Genomic DNA, 11,303 nt, shown 5'->3' with positions numbered 1-11,303 from the left:
CATCTCCGGGACCCGCTTCCTGCCCGAGCCCATCCTTGGTGCTCCTCCCGGAAGCCTCAACGACTCACCTCCACCGACAGTGGCTGGTAGTCTCCGTTCAAATGCAGGAAGAGGGGAATGATGAAGCGACCACCCTTGGGTCTCAGTGCTGCCTACCCTTCCAGCCCCTCCCTGCATATGTCAATGGGAGGCTGCACGTCAGAGGGCAAGGTTCTCGGGAGGTACAAGGGGTCCGAGGGCTGAAATCAGTTTTGTTGCATCAGGAAGCACATGTGCTGATGAGGTCTCCAAACTAGCTTCGCTCTGAATGTTTTGTTATCGATGATGTGAAGCTGGATCCAGAACACCTGCAGTCTCTTGAGATCTGACACTGTTGTGGCCAGCGTCCTTCAGGAAATGGGGCATGGGTGGGGCCCCACGTCCACGTCTCAGCCAAAGCAAAGGTGGGCTGATGGAAGATGAACGGGGTGGTGTGGCTAAGTGTCAGGGCGTTGGGTTGAGTCTTTCTGGGGTCTTGCAAGATGAGTGACCTTGGAAATTTTGTTGACATCTTTGAGCCTTGGTTTCCCCATCTATGTTCGTGGAACCATGAGGAGATCTACCTCATAGGTTTGCTGTAGGGATTACAAGAGGTTATATAAAGGGCTAAGCCTCCGGTCTAGCAGAGAGGCAGCATTCCATACAAGTGAGCTGTGGCTGTTCAAGTTCCAACATGCCTTTTTCTGCCATCCCCAACCCTGCGCCAAGGTCACGGCACCAAGACGTGGCCCCTGGGACCAACCTAACTGTAACCGGTGCTTTGAGGATGCTGCTCCTGGCAAGCAGTCCTGTTTACATTGGGGTGAATACCCGCAATCCTTCTTCCCCACGCTCAGAGTGCCAGGTGAACAGGGACTTGGGACCTTCTGTGCTCTTGGCTCGGGGTACCCTCCACTCCCCAAGCAACTCAGACATCAGTCAGCAAATTGACCCTGAGCTGAATGTACAGTTTCTACTCAGAACCCACCTAGTTCTGCGGTCAGCTGCAAATTCCCTCTTTGACCAGAGACTACTGAGAATGTGGGTCCATACACATCTGCTTCCTGCCCGATCGAGCCGGGGCTGAGGCAAGAAGGATTAACAGGGCATTTTCCACGTAAGTTGCACCCTCCCTTAGAAGATCCGCAAGGCGGGAAAGGAGTTTGCCACCCCAGGAAGGACTGAATGGCCTTCACACTTTAGTGTCCCCCAGGATCCTCGGGAGAATGTTCTAGGAAGGTATATCCCTGGGCTCTGGGAACGGTGGGGTCCAGAAACACCTCTGTTTTTAACATGAAATCCAGGTGATTCCAATTCAGGTCTAAAATTGTGATCTGGAATGTCCAGACTGTTATTTTCTAACCGCATGAACCAAGGAAACGACCAAGAAGTCCAAGGGACTCGCCTGTGTTGAGAAGGCAGGAGCGAAGGGGCACGGAGTGGGGGAGGGGAGGCACGGTCCGAGAGGAGAGCGGCTGGGCCGCTGTGTGCCAGGATCACCGAGAGACAGAGATGGAACAAAAGGGGCCGTTGTTTGGTCCCTGAATTGCCTCATTGATCCTCACCCACAGCTGTGTAAGGCACATGAGCCATGTTTTTCCAAAGAGAAAGTTCTGTGAGCCCTGGTAGCTGATGCAGGCTGCACGGGGACACAGGAGAGGCGGAAGGAGGGTCCACCTCAGTTATGTCCCACTCTGAGGTTGCGCTTCCGGCGTGGTGTTGGGGAGTGGGGATATGGGGGAGCTGCGCTTGTCCCGACAGCAGAGGGTGGGAGCCCAGGGGTCTTCAGGGTTGACCGTGGACAAAACCAACCGTGCTGGGATTGGGCGGTAAGAGGCAGTTATACACCTCTCCCTCTGCTATAGGAATCTTCCCCTCCTACAGCTCTTCGCCAAGCACTTTCTTCTGGTCCTTCGGTCCCTCGTGGGTGCTCACTCCTCTCTGTGCTGTCCCATGTCAGGTCCCTTTCCGGTGGGTTAAGAGGAAATATTGGGCTGATCTGCTTTAAAAAATATTTATCGAGGACCTACTCTGTGCCAGGAGCTGTGCTAGGTGCTGGTGACACAGCGGTCCAGAAGGCAGGTTTCCTGCCCATGCTGGCGAGGGAGGCAGCCACCCCAGTGAGTGCCGAGTCAGGGTGTCTACACTGAGCTGTGGGTCCGGAGAACTCAGCAAGGATGCACAGGGAAGGAGACATTTGGGCATGTTCTTCACGGAAGGTTGGGCGTCTCCTATGACTGGTAGGGAGAGTGAGAATGTGGGGCACAGGTGGAGAAGACATTTCGGGCTGAAAGATGGGCAGTTCCTGGATAGTGGCACAGGAGGGCCACACCTAAGCAGAGCCCAGTGGTCTAGAATTGCAGCTAGAATTTGCAGGGCACAGTTCCTGAGAGGAGGGAGCCAGGCAGAGAAAGAGGTTCAGAAGTTGGGGAAGTTGGGTCTGTGGCTGAAAACTAACCTGTGCTGTGAGAAATCATGAGGCCAGACAAAGAACAGCTCACAAGGAAGGAACAGCTACTGGGAAGCTAGAAGATGAACGCTTCTTGGAGCTCACTCAGGGCAATGGATCATTAAGTTCCTCACCATCCAGTATGGAGAGACCTCACGGAGTACAGGGTAAATTCGGTAGAGATCCTAGATGGGTCAGGCCTTCAAAGTATGCTAAATTAGCCCTGGAGTAAAGGCTAGTCTAGATCCATCCTATAACAATGTTAGAAACACTTCTTGAGCTCCTCCACGAGCAGTCTAAGTGCCTGCCAGAACAAAGTTCAGCACTCTTTAAAGGATTATGACAAAATTCAGCAAGTGATAACATAACACTAAAAATATCTAGCATCCAGACAAAGCTTACTGGACATTCAAAGGAGCAGGGGAGCATGATACGTAACCAGGAGACATCGTGATTCATAGAAACAGATTTATAAATGACAGAGGTGATGGAATTAACAGGCAAGGATTTTTTAAAAAGCTGTTATAAGACTGTTGTTTTCCCTTTATTTTTATTTATTTTTTTACTTGAAAGAGAGAGAGAGAATAAGAGAGAGCATGAGCTGGGGAGAGGGACACAGGGAGAGAGAGAATCCCAAGCAGCCTGCACGCTCAGTGAGGAGCCCGATATGGGGTTCAATCATGGTCTGTTGTTTTGCTTTTAAATTCAGGGGTTTATGGAAACATGTCACATCATGGGGAGAGAAATAGATGGTAAAAAATGAACCAAACAGAACTTATGGGGAGAGAAATAGATGGTAATAAATGAACCAAACAGAACTTATAGAGAAGAAAATGAGTGGAGAGAAGGAGGGAGTGAGGAAGGGAGGGAGGGAGAAAGAAAGAGAGAGAACAGAGCCTGAGTGACCTACAGGATAACATCCATATCAAGAGATCCAACACACATACAATTAGAATCTCAGAGTGGGGAGGGGGTGAGAGCAGGAAAATGATTTGGAGAAATAATGGCTGAAAATTTTCCAATTTTAACGGGATGCATGTCAGCACATTGCTTGTCAGGTATACGTATTAGCAGAGGCCATCATCAAGATTGGCCCATGCCTTGATAAATACTATATATTTCATTGTTTCCCAGTGGTGGTCACAGCATTATCAATCAGGGTTCTCCAGTGCAAGGGATGTGTTTGTTTCCTTGTGGTCACCACGTGTAATTAACTGAGGCAGTTTGCTTATTTACTTATGGCTGAGATAATGTCAACTCAGTGTAGGATCGCTTCAGCTCCGATGGGCTATCAGGAAAGGGAAAAACTATCTGACAGATGCTATCTGTATTATTTTTGCTATTCTTGCAAAACAGATGGTCACACAAGTGGCTTAAAATGACACCTATTTATTATTTCACGGTTTTGTTGATCAGATGTGCTGGGGTGCGTTGGCCAGCCCCTCCACCGAGGTCTTTCCAGGCTGAGTCAAGATGTCACACGAGGCTGTGGTCTCATTTGAGGCTCGGAGGCCTCTTCTTATATCACTGATTCTTGTCAGATTTCGGTTCCCTGTGGTTGTAGGGCTGAGTCCCCATTTTCTTGGTGGCTGTCAGCTGGCACTCTCAGCTCCTGGAAACTGTCCTCAGGTCCTTGCCACGTGGCTGCAGCCACAGGCAGTTCACAACATGTTTGCTTTCTCGTGGATACAAGGACAATCTGATGCTTTGAATCTCTCCGACTGCTTTTAGAGACACACCTGATTAGGTCAGGCCCACCTGGTATAATCTCCCTTTTGATTAACTCAACGTCAGCTGATCAGCAACCTTAATTCTACCTGCAAAGCCCTTTGTGCCATATAATATAACTTCACTGTGGAAGTGAGAACCCATTGTGATCACAGACTCCACTCACCCTGAAAGGAAAGAGAATGTGTGGGACGTGTGTGGGAATCTTGGGGGCTGTCTTAGCATTCTGGCTACACTATATTTTAAATATTTGTATCTGTGGAGAAAAGGAAATTGAAGGAGGCCTTGGAATTGAAGGCACATAGGTTGGAGCCTCTGTCTAGGAGGAGATCCATGAGGAAAGGTGTCTCTGATCTGCTCTGGGTCGGCCCTGTGTCCCCAGCACCAGGTCATGTAGAACATTGTGGGACCCCTGTGCGACTGACTGAATGGGCACAAGGGTGAATGGATAAACAAAAATGCAGGAGATGCGTTTGAGATGAAAAGCTGAGGCCAGAATAGGTGACAGGTGAGGGCTTTGTGCATGCAAGGGTCTTTCTCTGATGCAGAAAATCTCCTTTGTTGGGCTCCTTACAGATTCGCTCATTTTGCAGAGACCGACAGACCTCGGCTTTAGGTAGCCCGAGTGAAGGTCCAAAGTGGAGGTCCTTTGTTTCATCACCCTTTTCCAAATAGAGAAATTCTTTTTCTCTCGGGGGTTGTAATTCATCTCCTTCTCCATCCAGAACGGACTTTAAGACAGCTCCAAAAATAAGTACCTTGGAAAGCATGTAGAATTTAGGAATAATAATTTGCTGGAGAAACAAATAGGGCTGAAGACAGATGGGGGAATTATTTCCTTCAAGCAGACAACAGATCACTTGCCGTTTTCTGTTGAAGACAAGAAGCATCTTCCCAGCAAAGCAGCCTGCCTCCAGCGGCGAGTGGGTTAGTGCTAAGTGGCTGCTCTCTGATGGGGGTCAGATGCCTCTGATCCAGCCCTCTGGTCACAGAAAGTTCACGACACCCATCATTTTAGCTACAAATGTGCTCAACTCCTCACTAATGAGTTTTGGCCATTGCTGGCTTCTCAGCACTTGGTTCTGGGATAGCATTGGAAGACACCTGTTATAGGGGGTGTTACATGGGCCACGTGTGCCGAAGGGACGGGGTCTCGGTTGATGGATGTGCAAAGAGGGGCCTAGGAGCAAATGGAAACAAGAATATGAAGACTTTGCATGAAATAGTTCCATGGTATATGGCCACTCTCTCAGGTGTGACTATGTACTTTGTGGGGGCCAGGGCAAAATGAACGCGTGGTCCTCATGTTAGAACAGCGGGGGGAAATAGGGTGCAAAAGTATGTCTGTTTCCTTCCTTCCATTGTCTCTCTCTTGATTTGCCCTGATGGTTTTTAACGTGCTTTTGAATGTTGGCGTAAGTGAAGAAAAATTAAGATTTTAAATTATTTCCATGAATTTTAATGTTCATCTTTATATGGCCTAATGCCATTTCTCTCTCTCTCTCTCTCTCTCTCTCTCTCTCTCTCTTTTTAAAGTTTATTATTTTGAGAGACACAGAGACAGCAAGCGTAGGGGAGGGGCAGTGAGAGAGGGAGAGAGAGAATCCCAAGCAGGCTCTGTGCTGTCAGCCCAGAACCCGATGCGGGGCTCGAGCTTATGGAACCACTGAGATCATGACCTGAGCCAAAACCAAGAGTTGGACGCTTAACTGAGTGAGCCACCCAGTTGTCCCTGCCTAATGCCATTTCTAACACAAATAGAAAAGCCCTTCAGTCATATGTGGAATCACTGAAATGACACGGTTTTTATTGTGTTAATCTCACACATGCATGTATGTATCTATCTCACGTTCACTAGAACAATGGAAACACTGCAAAAATCAACTCAAATTTTTGTCTCATTCCGTGATATAATCTCACTCGACCAACACTCCTCCAGTTGTCTGCTGAGTGAGGAGGGGCTGAGAGAAAAGGGACATATCGGAGCCCTGTCTCTCCCTCTCCTTGGGAGCCATCATCTCCAGCATAAGCAGGTGGCTAACACGGGGACGTAACATGAGTAAGAAAGGATATGATAGAGGGGCGCCTCGGTGGCTCAGTCAGTTAAGCGTCTGACTTTGGCTCAGGTCATGATCTCGTGGTTTGTGGGTTTGAGCCCCACATGGGGCTCTCTGCTGTCAGTGCAAAGCCCACTTTGGATCTCCTCTCTCTCTCTCTCTCTCTCTCTCTCTCTCTCTCTCTCTCTCTCTGTCCCTTTCCCGCTAGTGCTCTCTCTGGTTGAAAAATAAATAAACATTAAAAAAAAAAAAGGATATGATAAGGTTGCCTGGTCATTCGTGTTTTCCAGAAACCCACTGCCTTCTTTCCACATTTGGAGAATGCAATGGGAAGTGTGGCCTCTTGGGGCGGTCAGCTGAACTTCCATGCATGGTAGGGTCACCAGAGTTTTTTTTTTTTTTTTAATATGAAATTTATTGTCAAATTGGTTTCCATACAACACCCAGGGTTCATCCCAACAGCTGCCCTCCTCAGTGCCCATCGCCCACTTTCCCCTCCCTCCCACCCCCCATCAACCCTCAGTTTAGTCTCAGTTTTTAAGAGTCTCTTATGGTTTGGCTCCCTCCCTCTCTAACTTTTTTTTTCCTTCCCCTCCCCCATGGTCTTCTGTTAAGTTCCTCAGGATCCACATAAGAGTGAAACCATATGGTATCTGTCTTTCTCTGCCTGACTTATTTCACTTAGCATAATACCCTCCAGGTCCCTCCACGTTGCTACAAATGGCCAGATTTCCTTCTTTCTCATTGCCGAGTAGTATTCCATTGTGTATATAAACCACAACTTCTTTATCCATTCGTCAGTTGATGGACTCTTTAGTCTTTTTCCATAATTTGGCGATTGTTGAAAGTGCCGCTATAAACATTGGGGTACACGTGCCCCGATGCATCAGCCCTCCTGTGTCCCTTGGGTACATTCCTAGCAGTGCTATTTCGGGGTCATAGGGTAGATCTATCTTTAATTTTTTGAGGAACCTCCACACTGTTTTCCAGAGCGGCTGCACCAATCTGCATTCCCACCAACAGTGCAAGAGGGTTCCCGTTTCTCCACATCCTCGCCAGCATCTGTAGTCTCCTGATTTGTTCACTTTAGCCTCTCAGACCGGAGTGAGGGGTCACCAGAGTTTTGTGCGTGAGGGACGCCCGAGTGCCATCTGTGCCCGGGGCAGCAAGGAAATGAGGAAACACACACCTGTGACTTGTCTTCTGCTCCCACGTGTGCTCCCCCGTCCCTTGGGATTTCATTTACAAAACACAAGTTCAAAGATAAAATTATTTAAAAACTCAAGGTGGCGATACCAAAGCACTGGCTACAGAGGACAAAACCCGATAAATTGGACTTCATCAAACATGAAAAACTTGTGTACATCAAAGGACATCATCAACACAGCGAGAGGCAGCCCCGCCTTCGACACGGATGGGCCTGGACGATGTTCCGCTAAGTGAAATAAGCCAGCCGCCAAAGGACACGTATCGATGGGCTCCCCTTTCACGAGGTACCCGGAATAGTTACATTCGCCGAGACAGAAAGTAGACAGCTGTCTGCCAGGGCCGTGGGGAGGGGAGAGTGGGAAATCACTGTTTAGCGGCACAGAGTTTGTTTGTGGGGATGAAAAAAAAAAGTTCTGCAGAGAGACAGACAGTGGTGATGATCGCAGAGCCTGATGAATGTACTTAGTTCTGCTGAATTAGGCGCTTGCTATGCTATGTATATCTTACCACAATTAAAAGAAATTCAAGATGGTGACATCAAAGCCACATGTGGCCCTTCTGAGTGTAGGTCCCTGTGCCCGCTGCCTGGGTCTCACGCCTGTGAAGCTGCCCCTGCCCTAACTTGTATTTTTAAATGCATTAAGATGGTTCTCTGTCACTAGATGAGATCTCTGAGGTCAGGGTCCCTGTCTTTTTCTCTCACTCACTCTGTGTTGAGTTGAAACTCTAAGCTAAATTGGAGGTTATTCATGATACTTAAAAAAAAAATTCAGCCTTACGTACAATTTACATACATTAATATTCATACATTCTATATGTGTACAGTTCATTTTGTTTTGACAAATGCATCCAGTCATGTAACCAGCATCAAATCATGACCCAGAAATTTCCCTCGTGCCCTTTGTGCTTAACACCTTCCCCCAGCTCCACCCTGGGCAGCCAATGATCTGCTTTCTGCCACTTTACTTTTGCTGAGTCTGGTACGTCTGTAACTGAAATCAGTCAGTGTGTGTGTGTGTGTGTGTATGTGTGTGTGTGTGTGTGACCGTAGTAAGTTTCCATTACAACTTTTGGCATCTTCATTAAATGGATGATATTCTCTTGGGGCAGCAGGGAGGTGAGGGCTGAGGCCCTGACTCAGGTAAATGTAGATTTTTTTTAGCCTGACTGCCATTTCTTAATTCTGACTTTGCATGAACTCTTACCTGCTCCAGGATTCCTTCATAGACAAAATGAAGTCGATAATAGTCCCTTCATCTGGTGCCTTTGTGGGGGTTGAATAAAGTGGTATATACGAAAAGTGCTGAGGGCAGAGATTGGCTCGTCGAGATGGCTCAGTAACGCTTCGTTGTTTATCTTACGATTATTGGTGCCATCATTAAGCAGAATTCTAAGAATGGCGTTTCCTCACCCCTAGAATGGCAGTGGTACCTTTCTTCTGCTGTTGCCATGGAGATCCCACAACGCCCATGAAGCATTGAGCATGGCGCCTGGCACTTGTTAAGCACTCTGTTGTGTATTATTATGGTTCTTGTTGTTGTTGTTGTTATTCTGTTCTCCAGCCGTCGAGGACCCTAGTTTGCTATTCCTCACTAAGTACAAGTCATCATCTTCTCTAATTCTGAGAAGGCATGAAAGGGCTCTATTTAGACTGCTTGCTGCCAGTCTAGGGGGGAAAAAAAAAAAAAAAAACACAAAAAACCCAACCACAGAAAGCAGCCACTAGTGTGAGATAGTGAGGCTTTTCTCCCAAGGGCCCCGGGAGAGGGCAGGGGGGGAGTTCCGTGTGAACAGGTGAGCCAAAGAACAGGAAATACCCTAGTCTTCTTTTTTTTTTTTTTTTTTTTTGTCTCTGTTCTTTTGAAAGAAGAAAAACGAGCAATGGAATTAAAAGCTGTAGGGTTGAGTGGGAGGTTGAATCCTCAGAACTTTCTGAGATGTTCTGCCGTCAGGGTGACTCCATTGTATTCGATTCTGAAGTACTTGGGATCGTCCAGGACTCTAATTGAGGGAAAGTAGACAATGACAGTAAACAATTGCTGGGGAGAGAAGTTTCCACCTGGTACAAGAAATGAATTCAGTTTCTGGAATCCTCTGCTCACATTTATAGTGAAGAGGAATTGTTGCAAATGATAGGAAACATAATAGAACATGCTGAAAGGAATACTTAAGGAATCAGGGGAAATCTACCTCTTTGATATACAAAATAGTTCGGCTAAATTTGACTTTGTAACTGGGTAATTAACATGCCCCTATGACGGTGTTAGTTTCCCCCCACGCCTGATGTTTGCGTGGAAATCTCCAGCCAAGTGCTTCGTCATTGCTGTTCTCATTTATCCCTGCAAACAGACAGGGTCTGCAGTCACCGTGGTGGGAAAACAGAGTGTGAAATCTCTGTAGACCACTTCTCATCAGGCAGGCAGGGGAGGCTGCCTTCCTCTGTGAGTCTCACAAGAAGAGGAATGATTGAAATCATGCATCCCCCTTACATCCTGATTTGCCTCCTTTTGAAACCAGAACCCCGCCAGACTCCACCCTTAACAAAAGTGAAGGAGAAGCAAGGAGAGACCGAGGCATCTCCGTTCAGCTCCTAACAAGGGAACCATCCCGCCATTTGCAATCAGATAAGGGATATTATCTCCATAATCAAAGGCAATTGAGAATCTAAATGAAAAATCTAATGCTTTTCATGCTGATTTATTTTAGATTAGAAAAAGTTAAACCAGATGTAAACATGACGAGATGAAGCCTGAAGAAGGAATCTTGGCAGAGTGGTAAATCTCCGTTTTGAGTTATTAGAGGTACAGGGTTGCGTTCGCCAGAAAATACGCTGTTGATCCAGAAACTGCTCTGACATTAATTATTGTTGCAGAAGAGAATTCGGAAGATTGAATGCAAACATGCAATTCTGGCAAAGATCAATCATGCACCCAGATTAACCATGGAGACTGTATCCGAGCACCCAAATAGGTTGTGTTAACCCCTCGTCAGTCCGTGCTGGAATCCTCCTTGAGATGCAGCTCCAGCCTTCTGGCGAGACCTCCGACATCCCCAGGAGAAGACCCTGGACGCTGAAAAGAAATGGCTTTCTCTTTTTTTGGACTCTGACAATGTCTGCCATCATCCTAAGGAGAAGACGCAGCCAAAAAATCCACCCTTGGTCTTTGATCCGTGGGATGTAAGTGGATTTGGAATCTCCCCTCTGTTTTCTCTGTAAACCACGCATGTGTTCAGAAGAGGCAGAGTGGAGAGGTTCTGGAGGCAGGGAGGGTTTGCGTAGGCCTAGGAGTTCCCAGATGTTTGCTCTCTCTCTTCTCTACTTTTGCTGGGTCCCTCTTTTACTTGCTCAGGGCTTTACAAAGCATCCCCCGCTCCACACACGTGTGTGTGCCCACGTACAAACATGCAAACAGACACGGTAATATGGCGGATGCTGAGAACACTATGTTCCAGTTGGAGAGGGTCCTGGCTCTGGCATTTAGTAGCTCTGTGACCTAGAGCAAATTACTAGGTCTCTCCGTGCCCCAGCGTCCGTGTCCATCAAATGCAGAGATACTGCCTGTCTTGTGGGGACTGGACGAGGGGGGTATACGGAAAACCCAGTCCCAGGGACTGGTAAACTTATTAAATGTCTGTCGTACCGATCCGCGATTCTCCATCCAGAACTCTTGGGGCCAAATGTGATTCAACGATGATTTCTTAATTTTATTTCAGGAAAGTAATACTTTACAACATTTCTAGTGGGATCTGAGGTAGCACCCTGTAATTAAGCTCACTGATGTTTTTGTAATAAAATGCATGAATATTCACACTAAATGGAATAAATTAATATTATAAATAGC

The 11,303-nt window shown here is 47.2% G+C and overlaps 1 long non-coding RNA gene across 1 annotated transcript; it reads right to left on the bottom strand.

Moving 5' to 3' along the window:
* Positions 1 to 3,836: 3,836 nt before the first annotated feature.
* Positions 3,837 to 8,878, bottom strand: LOC125933035 (uncharacterized). Its single transcript, XR_007460845.1, has 2 exons — positions 8,667 to 8,878; positions 3,837 to 5,375 (listed from the first exon to the last, which is right to left on the bottom strand). It is a non-coding gene; the product is annotated as an uncharacterized LOC125933035 (long non-coding RNA).
* Positions 8,879 to 11,303: the final 2,425 nt, after the last annotated feature.

Source organism: Panthera uncia, chromosome D2 (assembly GCF_023721935.1).
Source record: "Panthera uncia isolate 11264 chromosome D2, Puncia_PCG_1.0, whole genome shotgun sequence".
Classification (NCBI taxonomy): domain Eukaryota; kingdom Metazoa; phylum Chordata; class Mammalia; order Carnivora; family Felidae; genus Panthera; species Panthera uncia.
Note: the sequence above shows the minus strand (reverse complement) of the source record. Positions and strands in the feature narration are given on the sequence as shown.